General features: G+C 51.6%; 1 long non-coding RNA gene across 1 annotated transcript; it reads right to left on the bottom strand.

Moving 5' to 3' along the window:
* Positions 1-248: 248 nt before the first annotated feature.
* LOC119520175 lies at positions 249-13,810 on the bottom strand. The gene is made up of 3 exons (XR_005214145.1): positions 13,791-13,810; positions 10,127-10,231; positions 249-363 (listed from the first exon to the last, which is right to left on the bottom strand). It is a non-coding gene; the product is annotated as an uncharacterized LOC119520175 (long non-coding RNA).
* Between the last annotated feature and the right edge of the window lie 759 nt (positions 13,811-14,569).

Here is a 14,569-nt window from a genome sequence, read left to right as displayed (position 1 = left end):
GAGCACATCAGGCAGTTGTTTCAGGTGGGGTAAGGCAGGGGAAAACGGTTATCTCAAGTTCTCACATAATCACATGGCGTATTAGGTGTTATAACAAATGACTCCAACATTTGTTGGTTTCAAACAGCATTTATGATCTCACAGTTTCTGAGGCTCAGAAATTCAGGAACAGCTTAGCTGGGTGGTTCTAACTCAGGGACTCTCATGAAGATGAAGTCAAGATGTCAACCAGGGCTTCGGTCTTCTGAAGCCCTGACTGGGCTGGAGGATCCACTTCCAGACCCACCCACGTGGCTGTTGGTGGGCAGCTCCATTTACTCCCTGGGTAGGCACCTCGTCTGAGCTGTTTGCAACAGCTGCCATCTCCCAGAGTGAATGATCCGAGAGAGAGAGAGAGAGAGAAGATGACAAAGAGTGAAACTGCAGCATCTCTTAGAACTTAATCTCAGAACCTCCCCACACACACACGTCCCTGAGGCCTGGGCTGCCGAGTCTGGCTTGCTGTGCTGCCTTCTGCTTTCTCTTTGGCTCCTGAAAGTCCTTCCTGGCTGCCATGAGGTTCCTGCCTCCAGCCTGCCAAAGATGTTCCCAGTTCTGGGCCTATTTTTATAGCTGGTTCCTGGACCGGCTCCAGCCCTGTCACCTCAGCAGCAGCACTGACCCTGGGAAGAGGAGGGCTGAGCGTGAGCAGAGAGAGGTGTCCTACGAGATGGTTCCATTGAGGACCCAAGATGCCTGCTGCATGCCCATCCTCAAGAAGCATCCCCCACCCCTGTCTCCTCTACCAGCAAAGGCTGAGCTCCTGCGGGGACCTGAGGACTGAGAGCTTGGAGCCAGGGTGGAGCAGAACCTTGGCTGGGGCAGGGCCCTGATGGAGAAGCTGGAGTCAGTAGCAGTGGTGGGTTGAATTATGTATCCCAGGGGAGAAAAAAAAAAATGTTCTTCATCTTAATCCATTCCCATGGGTGTGAACCCCTTTATAAATAGGACTTTTAAAGATGACATGTTTAGTTGAGGTGTCGCTCAACTGAATGGGGCTGTGCCCTAAGACTATTCCTGAGGGCTTTAAGAGGAGAAAGCCAGGTGGAGGAGCAGAAGCTGGAAGTCAACAGAGACTAGAAAAGAAAGGCGAGGACAAAGAATCCAAGGATCGCCAGTCAGGCAGAACACTACCAACCCTGGGAAAAAGCAAGCCCTGCAGCCTCCGAAACCATGAGCCAATCAATTCCCATTGTTAAGCCAACCCATTGTGTGGTATTTGTCACAGCATCCGGGAAGCTAAGACATGGGGCAGAGGACAATGGCAGGCAGCTGCCTGGTCCAATCACGAGCACAGAGGATTCTCCCGTACAACTGAGAGGTGTGAGGAACTCACCCACGGCCTGGAGCTCCTGCAGGAGAAGATGGGGGGTTGGCACCAACAAGATTCGGATTTTAATGCTAATGCTACTGGTGAGGCTTCCGTGGCCTTACAATTCTTAGGACCACAGAATCCAAAAGAGTCAGGGCCGTGAGGAACTTCTTCAGAATCTGGTCCAAATCCCCCCATGCTGGAATCCCTCGTCCACACATCTCAACCAGGGACTCAAAGGCGTAACTGCACCTAGCAATGGTGAGCTTACTGCTCCATAAGGAAATTCATTCCAAAATTGGACAGCTCTGACAATGGAAAGTTCGCCACAAAATTTTAGCCAAAATCTGTCTCCCTGTGGATTCCCCTGATTAGCTCTCATTCTTCCTTCTGGTGCCTCATAAAACAAATCAGCAGCACTAGCCCGATGGCCCAATGGTCATCATGTTCAGTGTTCAGATCAGCTCATCCCAGCACATCATAGACCATCAAAACTGCAGCCTGGGCCACGCCGAGCATGTCTAACACCCATTCGAAAGGCTAAGATTAGACAGACAGTGTTGGTGAGGACATGCAGCATCCACGCTGCTGGTGGGAATGGAACACAGCACAACCAGCTGGGCAGTTTCTTAAAAACTAAACATATACCTTCTGCATGACCCAGCCCTTCCACTCTTAGGTATTTACCCAAGAGAAATAAAAATACACATACACACAAAGACTTGTACACAAATATTCCTAACAGCTTTGTTTACAACTGTCAAAAACTGGAAACAAGCCAAGCATCCATCAAAAGGTGAATGGAAAAACAAACTGCAGCACATCCATACAATGGAATACTGCTCAGCAATAAAAAGGAAGACACAATGATATGGATGAATCTCAAAAAGCTTATGCCAAATGAAAGAAGCTAGACACAGAGGTCTACAGACTGTGATTTCATTTATGTAAACTTCTAGAAAAGGCAAACTGATCCATAGTGACAGAGAACAGTTCAGTGTTTGCCTGGGGATGAGAGCAGAGGGAGGCATGGATTGCTAAGTGCAATGAGGAAACTTTTGGAGATGGAAATGTCAGGTATCTTGTAGTGGTGGTCCTTTTGCAGGGGTATACATTGTCAAAACTCACCAAATTGTATACTTCATATACGATCAAACTGTGCGCTTTAAATATGTACAGTGTATTTTAAGTTGCTTTAAAAACCCTATTGTGCAATCCCTCGATTGAATGACTAAAAACCCATCCCAAGCTGAAGGCCTTGGGTCTGTTTTGATGAACCTTTGTAATTAGCACATGGATGGGTCCTTAGCGGTCCTTGACCTTATTAACTTATGACTCTGGAAACTTTCTCCAATACCTACTAAGGGTCAGCCAGCAAGTTCATGGCGGGGTCAGCACTTGAGTCCAAGTGTCCGGATTCACAGGCCCGTTCTCCTTCCCCACAGGGTAAAAAGAAATTGAAACCAATGCTTGTGGAGCGGTTCATGGTTCCCCAAGCTGCTTGACATCTGTAATCTCATTTCCTGGATTAATCCCATTTAACACAGTAGAGTGTGTAATGGAGAAGCGGGGCTGGGAGAACATACAGCTTGTTTATTTATGGCAGGCATCTATTCTGAGGGCTTAGGGCCCATGCCATGCCGAATTGTTCTATATCTTAAATATGCCTCCTGGGGTAAACACTCTGGCCTTTGGAGTCAGACAGCCCTGGGCTGGAATCCAGGCACTGCCACTTACTAGTGGGAGACCTTGAGCAAAACATTTAGCCCCTGTGAACCTCAGTTTCCTCCTCTGTAAAAAAAAGGAGACAATAGCAGTAACCTCCTCCTAATGTTGCTGGGAAGATTAAATGGAATAACATGAAAATAGGGCTTACATGGGTAAGTCTTCACACAAGCATCAGCTTAAATGTCACTTCCCCAAAGAAGCATGCTCTGGCCATTCTAACCGACATTAGAACCCCACTCCTGCTTCAAGGCATTCTAGTTGAAGCTAGACTTTCCCCATTTCCTCCAACCAGGCACCACCATCATATTCTCTGTTGCTATTACTCTGACTGTCTTTCTCCTCCCACTAGAACGTAAGCTCTGTGAGAGTAAGGTCTTTATTTTCTTGTTCACTATTGGGTCCTCAGTTTCTAGAATGATGGCTGGCAGATGGCATGGAATAAATATTTCTTGAATAAATGAATAATTCAGATTCTTCATGTAATATTGAATTTTATGTTATTTAAGTGGAAGAAAGAATACAAACATTATGTCATTCCCCTAAAAAAAAAAGAAAGAAAGAAAGAAAATAGGGCTTAGCACTAAGCCTGGTGTGTAGTAAACCCTCCACAGTCTGGCAGCTAGCATCAGACCACTATCACTGTCATTACTAGTAGGACCATGTTACAACTGATGTAAAAAGATCCCCATTGTACAGATCAAGAAACTGAGGCTCAGAGAGGCAAGGCAGTTTGCCCAAGATTACACGGCAAGTAACTGGCAGAGCTAGGATTTGAACTCAAGTCCCCCGAATGGCTCCAAGGCCGCCTGGTCGTTCCAGGGCAACACCCTGCCTCCTACATCGGCAGTAACAGGTACAGCAGGAAATCTAGGAAGAGAAGACATGATCAAAGTCCCCACAAAGCTCAAAGAAACCAAGACCTGGCCAAAGTGGGACGGCCAAGGTCAGCTCAGCAATCTCTCCTCTGGACCACGGGCTCTGCCACTTTGAAAACCAGGCACAGGGGACAGAGACCATGGGGAAGAGCAGAGCCACCCACCCACCCACAACTCACCCTTGGGAGTGACCAGGCCTCCTCTGTCCACCAACAGCCAACCAACAAAGTCATCGGAGTCTCAGTGTGTGACCCAGGTCAGGTCGCCACCAACTGAGGAACCCCACACCCACCCATAAGCTAAGGGCCTTGGGCAAGATGGTCTGCAAGGCCTGTCAGGCTGTCTTGGTTTCCAGGGTGCAGCAATGTCTGGGATGCAGGTGGTGCCAGACTCCAGGTGGGATAGGGGTTTTGAAGGTACAGAGGGGTGTCCCAAGGAAAGCCCGCCAGAGCAAGTTTCCAGCTTCAGGAAGGGCAATCACAGAGCCCAACAGGCAGCCTGGGAGAAGGAAAGAACAGGAGATGGTAGACCAGGGTTCAGACCCTGCTCTGCTACTATTTCTGCAAGGCCTGGGTAACTCACTGCCCATCTCTGAGACTCAGTCTCCTCATCCATAAAATGGGAACAATCATGCCAACTTCATCAGGTTGTATGGCACTTAAATAAAATTATCTAGCGCACCTGTGAATACTCATAAATGGTGGCCTGCTTTAATTACTCTTTCCCACCTTTCATCAGAGGTGACTTTCATGCAGTCCACAGATTCCAGAGAAGTCTACCTGGGAGTTCTCCTAAATATCAGACCACAGTCTTTTCTGCTGCTGCTACTTGAATTCACAGACCCAATGAGCAGCTGAAACAGAATCAAGATCAAAAGTCAGGGACATTTATCATAATAGCCAAAAGGTGGAAGCAACCCAAGTATCCATCAACAGATGAATGGATAAACAAAATGTGGCGTATCCATACAATGGAATATTATGGATCCATAAAGTGAAATGAAGGGCTGATACATGCTACGACATGGATGAACTGTGAAGACACCATGTTGAATGAAACAAGCCGGACAAAAAAGGACAAATAATTGTATGAGTTCTCTTATATGAAATACTAAGAATAAGTAAATTCATAGAGACAGAAAGCAGAATAGTAGCTACCAGGTGTTGTGGTTTGAAGCTAGGTACCCCACAAAAACACGTTCTTAACCTTAATCCAGTCCTGTGGGTGTGAACCTTCTTATAAGTAAGGCCTTTCAGTCAGGTTACTTCAGTTAAGCTGTGGCCCAGGATGGGTCTTAATCCTATTACTGAAGGCCTTATAGGGAAGGTCACAGAAAGGGGAAAAAGTCAGAGGGAGCAGCCAGAAGCTGAAATGCAAGGGAACCCACAAGAGAAGGGAGAGGTCAGGAGGGGCCTCCGTGTGCATGGCCATGTGACAAAAAAGCCAAGGACCAAGGATCACTGGCAGCCAGCCCCAGGACAGCAGTCTTCAGGAAGAAAGCATCCCCTTGATGACATCTTGATTAGGACTTCTAGTGCAAAATCATGAGTGATAAATTCCCATTGTGTGAGCCAACACATTGCATGGTATTCGCTTCAGCAATAAGGAAACTAAAACCCCAGGGCGGGGGTGGGGTGGGGTGAAAGAACAGGAGTTTTTGCTAAACGAGTATGAGCCTTGGTTTGGGATGATGAAAATAGTCTGGAAATAGAATGGTTGAGGTTAACAGTATTGTCAGCGTACGTAACATCAAAAATTTTTGTACATAAAATGGTTAAAATAATATTTGTGTTGTGTATAACACAGTTAAAAATAAATAAATTATTTTTAAAATTAAAAAAAAAAACCTTAAGGACAAAAGTGATGTATCTGGTAGAGACTAGAATAGTGATTATCTTGGGGCGATATCAGTGTTGAGGGGGCACAAGGGAGCCCCTGGATCCTGCTGATGTTTACAGGGTTTTATTCAGAGGTAAAAATTCATCCAGCCTTACACCTGAGATCTCTGCACCTTACTAGACGTAAATTATACTTCAATTTTTAAAAAAATCCCTCATGCATGCCCAGGCCCCTATGTGGGCACATGTGCCCACCATGCACTCTCAGGCACCCCCTGCCCAGAAGACACTGTGCAGAGATGGGCACCTCCAGAGGACACGTGCCATGCAGACACGTGCAGACCTGCCTTCACCTGCTCAAACCCAGGTGCCTGAACAAACTCACTCTCTCAGGGCCCAGCCGGCTCCTCCCCAAGATTTCTAAAAGGAAGGAAACATCTCCTCACATCTGTGGCTGCTGGAGGAGGCATGGCCTTAGTGCAGGTTTCCCATCAAGCCGGCCAGTCCCCAGCACAGCCAGCACCAGGGGATCCAGGGAGAGGAGCACCCAGGGTTCCAGAAGGAGTAGAGGCCCCTTGCCTCCTTCCAGGCCACGTCTGTGCCAGACTAGCTATGGGGTCAGTCAGGGAGCTTGTGAGCCCCCAGAAGGCCAGGATGGGGGATCCTCAGTGGGGAGAAGACTGGACAAAGAATCCAGGGTTATTGTGCCAGGTTGGCATGGTGGTCACATAAGTAAGCTTTGCAGCAAGAGAGACCTACTTTGTCTCCTGGCTCTGCCATTTATTAGCTGTGTGACCATGCACTAGTTTCTGAACCTCTCTGGGCCTCAGTTTTCCCACCTTTCAAATAAAGATGATAATATCTCCTACATGGTAGAAATACTAGGGTAGGGGTAGAAGAGGGGAGAGGACGGCATTAAATGGCATCATGCATGGCCCTGGACATAGTAAGTTCTCAACAGTGCAAGTCATTTTTATCAAGGGCCCAGACAGGAAGAGGTTTCTAGATAGTGGGTATCCCATGAATTGGAAAGTGACAGCCCACGAGCCCAAATGCAGTCCACAAATGGGCTTTGTTTGGCCCACACAGTGTCTTTCTTTCTTTCTTTCTTTTTAAATTGTTGCCAACATTTAAAAATCAGATTTCACATAAAAATCCAGATTTTCTGCTTTTCTTGTAAAGTTCAAAGATTTGGCAATATTGGGCTGTTATTCCCCCTGGTGACTACCAGCCAGAGCTGAGCAGCCGCTGCCCAGCTCACCCAGCCCCTCCCAGGTCCAACTGTCTCCCCCTATTCCCTGCCCAGCCCCCGTGGGTGCTGTAGTTTGCACCCTCTGACCTTATCCTGTGCCTTCATGATGACACCTACATTCGCAAGATCTCACTGATTCCTCACAACCGGCTGTGATGTCACTCTGCTTAACCCCATCTGACCAATGAGGAAACTGAGGCCCAGAGGGGTAAAGTGAAAAACACATAGCCCACGGGTAGGGGCAACACACAATAAACAAATTGCTCCATTTCTGGTGGTGGTAGGTGATAGGAAGAAAAAAATAGTAAAGAGTATTAGAGAAGTTGGAGGGAGGCCCATGGGTGCCTTAGCTAGAGCAGTCAGGGGAGGCTGCTTGGAAGAGGCGACATTAAACAGGAACCTTAAGGCCAAGAATCAGCTGTGCGACAACGGGGCAGAGCATCGAAGCAGAAGGAACAACCATTGCAAAGGCTCCTGACTGAAATGAGCCTGGTGTTTTCCAGGCACAGAAGGAAGGCCACTGTGGCTGAAATGGAGTGAGGAGGGCATAGCAGGAGATAAAGCTGGAGAGGGAGGTGGGGTCCCAATTACTGAGCAACAGAGCACCTTCATCCAGGGCATGCTGTGCACCAGGCGCTGCACTGGGCACACTAGCGCACTGCATTATTCCATCCTCCCCAGGGAGCCACAAGCCACAACTCAGCACCCCTATTAGGTAGGTGGGGACACTGAGACTCAGGGAGAGGAAGGGACTCACCCGAGGTCACCCTGCCCGGGGAGGCGGGTGAGGATCTGGAACTCCCACCTCAACTCTTAGCCAGACTAAGCCAGACTCTCTCCAGACACCATCGATCAGGGGTCAGACCACAGGAAGGCTCACTTGACATGATCAGAATAAGGACCAGAGGGTCATTTCCCGGCCCAGGGGCAGGCTTCTTCCTGGGGCAATGACACTCCTAAAGCCCCCAACCCTGGTAGAACCAAGAGTCATACTCATAGACACGGACACACACACACACACACAGCAGCCCAGCCAGGAAGAAGGGCTGGGGCAGGGGCAAGAGACGGCCAGGAGCAGAAGGCAAACAGTACTCTCCAGACGGGAGGCTGCCTCCATATGGAAAGAGCTCTCAGGCACCTGGTGGCTGTGGGCAGTTCCCCCCAAGCTCCTCTCTCATTGAGGGGTGCACCCCATCACCCAGGCTGTAAGCCTTCTCAGCATCCTCAATTCACATCTCTCCCACACTCCCCACTTCTGACCTGCTACCAAGCCCACCCATTCTGAGTCCACCCGGCTTCTGCACCCATGTAGACCTTCTGCCCTGGCTCTAAAGGCAGGAATCCTGCTCTCACGGCCTCTGCCTCCCCCCACCACCTATACCGGAGACTTAAGGGCAAGACGGTGGTGGGAACTCCCAGGGATTTGTGGGTGGGGAAACCAGTTTAAAGAATGACCAGGGCATCAGGGGGGTGAAGTCACCATCTCGGGACACCTGCTGACAGACACAGACACACACACACATGCACTTGGAGCTCCCATTTCACGGCTATCAGGTTACGGTGACGCTGTTCCAAGACAAAACAGGAAATCCCACGACTGAGCCAGCCAGATGGGGGCAAGTGGCCAAGAATCTGAAACCCCTCTGCTCTCTGCCTTGATCCCGCACCCCCACTCCCCACCCCTACTTCCCCCCCCACCCTCCCCCCCACCCCACCTCCACCCCCTGGCAAGCTGGAGCTCAGCTGCCTCCCCACTGACAGAGTCCAGCCTTGGATTCAGGGCCCTACAAGGGGGTACATCATCTCTGAGGGTCTGCCCGGTTTAGACATTCCACGTTTTACGGACATTTGGCTCCCAAAGGCCCCGTGGCTGGATCTGAAGCCAAAGGTGCAGCGAACAGTAAGGCCAGCAGGGGGCGCGCGCACCCCGCGTGCAGGAGGGCGGCTGCCCGAGATCAAGGAGATGGGTTTAGAAGGACCCTGGAAAGGAATCCTTCCTCGGTGCCCCCTCCCCGTTCTGGTTTCCGTAGAGCTCCACACGGCTCCACGACTTCCTTGCTGAGCTAGAGAACAAACTGCCCTGCAAACAAGCGAGGGAGGCGCCTCACCTCCTGGCAACCACCTCCCTCGGAGCTGCTTGGTGGGGACCACAGGGTCTGCTGCGGGTCTGGCCCTGAACAGGGACGAGTGCACTGATGGTGGGGGGATGGAGGGAGGGAAGGAAACCAGCTATGCGCAGCCTACGGAGTTCTCTAAAAACAAATAATTTGAAGTAAAAAAAAAAAAAAACCCTGAGGAAAAAAATCATTTTTTAAAGGAAAACACTTTTTGAGGTCTAAGGGCCTGACGTGTTAATCCTTGTCTAACTCCTTTGGAGCAGGTCATGCTGCCCCCATTTTGCAGAAAGGGAAATGGAAGCTTAATGACGGCAAGTCAATTGCCCAAGAATTCAAGCTCAAGTTTGTGTCACACTTTGTTCTGCTATTACGGGATCCCCAGCTCCATTCTTGCTCTCCTCCTGAATCCTGTCCTTCCCTGACTCCCTGACCCCAGTGGGGTCCTCTGGATGATCCCCAAAAGCAGACAAATACAGACAGGCTCTGAGCAGACAGGCAGCCCTAATCCTAGTTTTCCAGGAATTCTATCCTAACCCTCAGTCAGCCTAATTCTGATCCTAGAAATAAAATTCTGATCCTGACAGTTGCAAGCATTTGGATGCAACATCTGTGATCCTCACCCAAACCCTACATGAAGCATATTATTATCACCGTTTTACAGATGAGGAAAGTGAGATGCAAGAGGTCAAAAGATTGTCTCCAGCCAACAGTAGCAGAAGCAGGATGCAACCCAAGGCAGCCAGTTTCCAAAGCCCAAGCTCTTAGCTGTTACTTAAAGCCTCGTCCACCACCTTCCAGCAGTCGCTCCACATGGTGTCCCCTTGCCAAAACTCGGCTGGACTCTCATCCTGGACGCGGGATGACCATTCCCCTGCCCAGGCCCCGACAACCACTGCCCAGGTCCTGGCTTCAGTTTGGTTTGCTCTGATTCCCACCCAAGGAGGGGGAGCTTTAGTGAAACTCACCCTAACCTGGGCTGTGAATCATCCAGACCCTCGTTCTGCCATGGACTCTCTCTGGGCTTGGAGAGGAGGGGGCACATTAAAAGTTCTATGTCTCAGTTTTCTCATCTGTAAAACAAGATAATAATGTTATCAGTGTCCCGGGGCTACCAGGAGGATGGAATATAAAACTTCTGGCACATTTGGGGCTCATTCCGTGTTAACTCTCTTCCCTTGAGCCTCCCAAGGTTGATCTGGAGGCCCAGACACAAGAGATTTCCCATTCATTCTGCAAACCTCTGGGCACAGAGGCTCTGTGCTGGGCCCTATGCTGGAAGGAGACAGTGGCGAGGAGCAGATAAGAAGCTACCTATGAAGAGAGGTCTGACTATGCCACTTATGTGACAGGGCGAGTCATTTCACCTGCCTGCACTTCTACTTGTCATCTGCAAAATGGGGATACACGTGGTCCCTGCCTCCAGGGTTGTTGCGAGAACTAGAAGCCATGCAGGTAAGGTCCTAGCCCAGCACTCAGTACGTCATAAAAGCTCAGGATGGTAGCTATTTGGATATTGTTGAGGAGTTTTCAAAGTCTGATGGGGTGAGGGGGCAGCTAACCAAATCATCGTCATACAGTGGATCACTGCTAAGACCAGGCCAAACATGGCACTGGGAAGACAAAGGGAAAGGAGCAACTAACCCTGCCTAGAGAAATCAGGGAAGGCTGCACAGAGGAGGTGCCATTTGAAGGATAAGCAGGATTTCACCAGGAGGACAAGAAAGGAAGGGCATTCCTGGCAGGGGGAACAGCAGTTACAGAGGCACAGAGGCTCTCAAGGCACAAGGAGATGCCCCGTGTGGCTGGAGAGCTGGTTACATCTGGGAAGTTTTGGGCCACAGAGCTGGGAAGATAGGGAACCACCTTGTTGGCCCATCTGGGGGGTTTGGACCCTCTCCTGGGGCAACAAGGAGCCCGTGCAGGTTTTTGAGCAGGAGAGTGATGAGATCCAATTGAGAAAGATGATCTGTGAGGCAGGGTCTAGGAGAATGGCACGGGGCAGGCTGCATCTAAAGCAGGACGGAGGGAATGGAAGGGAGAGGGGATGGTGGAGGCATTGCCAGGTGGGGGGACAGTGTTCAGCCTCCGAGCCCTTGAGACCCCTCCCAGGAAGGAAGGGCTGAGGCAGGGCGAGGTGGGGGGTGGTGACCATGACCCCAGTCAGCTGGGACCAAAGCTGAGGCTGGGAGTGGGGAGGGGGGCTGCCCGCACACTGAGTCACTCCGTTTATTGGATTTCTGAGAAATCGCTTCCCTCCCCCACACTCCGGCAGCCAAGGCTGCTCCATTAAAGCCGCATCGTCAGTGGTGGGGGAAAGAACCCAGGAACTGAGCAAGAATCAGCCGAGCCCAGAGCGGAGAGAGACAGGACACTGGGAATTCTTGGGGTGGGTCCCAGAAGGGCTGATGCTCAGGGCCGACCACATGGAGAGGCAGGAGGGGGCAGCGGTTAGGGAAGTAGGCCCTGGGGCCAGCCACCCTGCTTCAAATCTCAGCTCAGCCTTGAAGAGCTGTGTGACCTGGGGCCAGTTCCTTAACCTCCCTGCCTCGAACAGGGATCATCTTAAGGCCTGCCAGAGACTCAGGGTTGTTCTGTGGATTGTCAAATAAAACTGTCAAGTGGTGGGTGTGTGACAGGCCCTCGGTAAGGGTTGGGTGCTACTGGCAGGGTTGAGAACGGACTTACCCAATGCCCCCTAACCCTGATGCAATCCTCAGCCTTCAAAGGCTCCCCAGGATCAAATCCAAGCTCCTGGCTTGGCATCAGGGCCCCTCATGACGTATCCCTGTTCCTCCCGCAAGCAGCCCTACAAGCTGCTGTGGTTCACGCCTCCATGTTCTTGCCCACGCTAGCCCTGCTGCCAGGAGGGCCCTCATCCAGGCCCCTTGTTGCCTAATAAATTCCTTTAGTCCTCTGCTTAGGGGTGCCTCTCCTGACCCCTCATATCCCCTCCCTTCAGGAGCGGCTCCCTCCTCCAAGCTCCCACTCAGGGCATTGGACTAACGTTTTGCCACTTATGGTTTACCTGGCGGCTCTTCACCAGGCTGGGGAACCCCTGAGGGTCAGGATTGTGCCTGAAGAGCCGGGCCCAACACACCTGTGTGCATCAGCCAACCTGGGTGCCCCCGACAGAAGCTACCATCTAGAAAGCACCTATGGTGACACAGGCTCTGTGCCAGGTGCTCTGCAGGTGACACCTTGTTCCATCTCACAGCCAGCTTGTGAAGGAAGGAGTCATGCAGGGCCCACCTTAGAGGTAAGGGATGGAGTCTCAGTGATGAGTAACCATCCAAGGCCACCCAAGCAGCAAGGGACAGAGTAGAGCTGGGAACTCAGGAATGAGTTGCCCGGGCCAGCTCCCCACCCTCCCAGCTGCAGAGATGGACTCAGGCTCTCCTACACCTCCCTGAAATCCTGCTCAGCTCTGTAGCTGACAAAGAAACACTGGCACCTGTCTCTCCTTTGCTGGAGAAGCCACAAAGAACCAGAGACTTCACCACCAACCCTGGCTGCCCCGTTTCCTGGCTGTGGGACCCGGAGCAGGTTATAGTAACCCTCTAAATGATCGGTTTCCACAGGAATGAAGTGAGTGAATGGCTGTACCTGCCCAGTGTTATTGTAAGAATTGTCCGGCACACAGAGCAGGTAACACCTGCACTCCACAAATGAGAGCTGTTGTTTTATTACTGGTCTGCCTAATAATCCTCCAAGATGGACATTCCCCCCATTTTATAGATGAGAAAACTGAGGCTCCAAAAGTTGAAATGACTTGCCCAAGGTCACACACATAGTAAGCGACAGAACGAACGCTCAGACCACCTCTTTCAGCACCAGCCCTAGTACCTCCCCCAAATCACTCCCCAACCAACCTTCACCCCTAAAGCAACATAAATATGTCAAGGAGACAGGGGAAGTAATAGCCAACATTTATTGAGCACTTATCCGTACCCATTCTAGAATTTGTGCCATCTCAATTTCACAACTCTAAGTGGGTGCTATGATTATCCCGTTTACAGAGGGGGAAACTGAGGCACGGAGCGCTCAACTGGCACAACATCCCCCAACTCCCCTATAAATCACAGAGCTACTAAGGGGCTGGGCCAGACTGACTCCAGGTCCAGTGTCTTAGCCTCACTCGGGAGTGAGAGCGGGTTACGAGTAAATAATCAAGAGAACGGGCCGAAAGTCTGGCCCAAGGTGCCGGAGGGCGGGAAATCCCAACCAGAGCACCGACGCCCCACACCCAAGCCCGGGGTCCTCCCTCAGACCCCGCCCGCACATCCCGGGATTCGGCGGTGGGCGGGGCAGAGGCGGGAGGCACCGCCCACCCCACTCCCGCCCGCGGGGCCGCCCCGCGCCGAGGCTAAGCTGCGGCTTAGCAGGTGCCACAGGCTCCCCCGGGAGCGCCCCGGAAGCCGCGGTCGCGCATTTCATTAACGGCTTGGCCGCGGGCCGGCCGCCGCCCCTCGGCCCCGCAGCGCCCGGGGCGGGCTTGGGACACCCAGAGCCCCCCTCCGGCGCCCGCTCGGGCGACCCCCTCGCCTGCCCGCCGGCCTCCGGGCCCTCCCCGGAGCCTCTCTGCACATCCACGGCGCGGCGTCCGTCTTCTCCTCCCCGCTCAAATATCACCTCCCCTGGGAGCCGTCTTCATTTATTCCTTCCCTCGCGGAGCGCTGCGGAGCCGGGCTCCGTGCCAGCCCCGGCCCTGGGCCCTGAAGACACAGCCCCTGCCCTCGGGCCGGGAGGCGCGTGGTCTGCCGGGGGAGGCAGCGCGGTGAACAGTTACCACGGCGCGGTGTGGGCGCTTCAGTAATAAGGGTAATGGAGATAATAGCTCTCGTCTATGCCACGCCTCCAGTACTCGCAGTTGAGAATGCTTTACATACGGTAACTCATGAAGTCCTCCCACAACCCCCTGAAGGAGTGCTATTGTTAGCTCCATTTAACAAGCAAGGAAACTGAGGCCCAAGGTCATGAGCTATGACAAGTACCCAGGCAGGGGGCATTTCCAGAGTCCACCAGCTGAGAAGGGGATGCACCTGTCATTTAGCAAGCACCTGTTTCATTTTAAACCTCACCACCCTCACTGATTATGAGAGGAAGTCAATGAAGCTGGCCTACTTTTTGCCTATTAAATCAGCAAGGTAGACAGGAACATCTTCTTAGAAATGGGTGGAGGAAGGGGGAAAGCCAGTCTTTGTGTCTGGATCTAAGCTTGACACCAAAGCCCCATTTTTGCCTCCTGACTACATGCCTCCCTGTGCTAGAGGCCGGCACAGAGGTCATGGGAGCACAGACAGGGAAGAATCAGGAGACCATCCCTAACAGAGGGGATACTTGTACTGGGTCTTGAAGGATGAGTAGGAGTTCATCAGAAGAGGGAGGGGCAACAGCATGTGCAAAGGTCA

This window comes from Choloepus didactylus, chromosome 2 (genome assembly GCF_015220235.1).
Source record: "Choloepus didactylus isolate mChoDid1 chromosome 2, mChoDid1.pri, whole genome shotgun sequence".
NCBI lineage: Eukaryota > Metazoa > Chordata > Mammalia > Pilosa > Megalonychidae > Choloepus > Choloepus didactylus.
The sequence above is the reverse complement of the archived record's forward strand: the minus strand, read 5'-3'. Positions and strand labels throughout refer to the sequence as shown.